Here is a 1,928-nt window from a genome sequence, read left to right as displayed (position 1 = left end):
AGCCCGCCCAGCCCCGCCTTCGCCATGGCAGAACGCTTCCCCGGAGACGAGGCGGCGGCCAACGGCTTCGGCCGCCGTTCGCTCCGCGAACAGGAGTCTTGGCTCCTGTTCCAGGCGAACATCCGGGCGCCGCCGGACATGCGCGCCGGGCCAATGGGGTGGAGACTCAGCGCCGGGGGAGTGCCCATTCCCCCGTTTCCCGACGCCGTGGCGAAGCCGGAGTACTTCGCCGAGGAGGTCGAGATCGTGCGTGCGTCCCTCATCGACGCCCAACTCTCCCTCCCCCAGTACGCCGCCGACAACCACGCGGCCTGGGCGGCGTATTTCGAGCGCCGCCAGCATCAGCGATTGGCGTCCACCAACGGCGCGCCGGTGGTCGGCGGCCGGCAGAACAGTGAGGGGCGCTACCTCTGGTGGGGCGTCCCCGGCCGTACACTCGAGGGCGTGCTCACGTACCTCGAGGGCGGCAACGACCCGCCGTTGGCGTACCCCCCGGCGTAGCACCGACGCGTCGGGCCATGGGCGCCAAGGAGGTTCGGGTCCTCATCCTCCTCTTCCTCCTCCCGATCCTCATCGCACTCCTCCGGCACTCTGGCCCTGCTCGGCGTCAAGGCCGAGCCCGCGGCGGAGTCGCCGCTCGGCCGTCGCACTCGCAGCGCCGGCATCGTCATCAACGAGGGCGGCCGGCGCGCCTCCTCCTCGTCGGCTCCTCCGCGCTTCGTCAAGCCAAAGACGGAGTCGGGGCTGGCGCCGGTGAAGACGGAGCCGGGGCTAGAGCCGGTGAAGGCGGAGTTCGACGACGACGACGCGGCCCTAGAATGGGCGCGGTAGGACTCCATTGCGATGGAGAAGGCGCGCCGGGAGAAGGTGAAGGAGCGCCAGTGCGCCGCCCTACGCCGCTTCGAGGAGCGCCGACGCGGCCGCGATGAAGACGGGGTCGTCGTCCTACGCGACAGCGACGACGACGACGACGACGCGCCGCCGCCAGTCCGCCATGGCGACGCCGGGTCCAGCAGGGGCGCCCGTGTCAAGGAGGAGAAGGCCGACGACGACGATGGCGGCGACGACTTCAGCCCCTTTCTGTTTTAGATTAGGTTAATGTAATGAAAATGCGCGAATTTCGCCGAAATTTGCCATGCTTAGCCGAAATTTAACTACTTTTTATCATAACTTCGCCGAACGGCCCTTTTTTTTAATACGCGCCTGGGGGCGGCCCTGGGGGCCGACGGCTGGGGACCGACTCGCCCCCAGGGCCATTTTTTGCGCCGGCTCACCCCCAGGCGGCGCTTTTAGACGCCCCCTGGGGGGCCAACGGCTGGAGATGCCCTAAGTGACAACCGTGCCGCTGGGTAAGGGCATCTCCAGCCATTGGCCCCCCCAGGACGCATAAAAATCGCCCCCTGGGGGCGAGCCGGCGATAGACTCGGCGCTGGGGGCGGTTTTGCGCCCAGTCGTCGCCCCCAGCTCGCCCCAGGCGCCGAAATTGGCCCACTTTGCAGCCCAATTTCGGCGAATAAACGGCCCATATGGGCGAGAATAGGCCCATATTCGGCATAGTTTCGCCGTGTCTCGGCGTTCAATTATCAACACAATTATTCCTTATCACATATTTCATCATAGAAAAATCAAATACTTCAACAAAATACTACAACAACAAATAGTTCAATACAAATTATATAGTTCAACAAATAAAAACTCGTATTTCATCACCCGGCGTCCCCCTTGAGCCTCCATAGGTGCTCAATCAGATCTTTCTGCAGTTAATGATGCACCTGTGGGTGTCAGATCTCCTGACGCATACTGAGATAGGCAGTCCAAGTTGCCGGTAGCTGGTGACCAACTTCGGCTAGAGGACCCTGCCTGTAGTATGGTTCAATGTCAAACACTGGGTCTTCTTGCTCGCTCTCGATGATCATGTTGTGCAATAT

The sequence above is a fragment of the Triticum dicoccoides genome, chromosome 1B, assembly GCF_002162155.2.
Source record: "Triticum dicoccoides isolate Atlit2015 ecotype Zavitan chromosome 1B, WEW_v2.0, whole genome shotgun sequence".
In the NCBI taxonomy this organism is placed as follows: domain Eukaryota; kingdom Viridiplantae; phylum Streptophyta; class Magnoliopsida; order Poales; family Poaceae; genus Triticum; species Triticum dicoccoides.
This window is presented reverse-complemented; position numbering follows the sequence as displayed.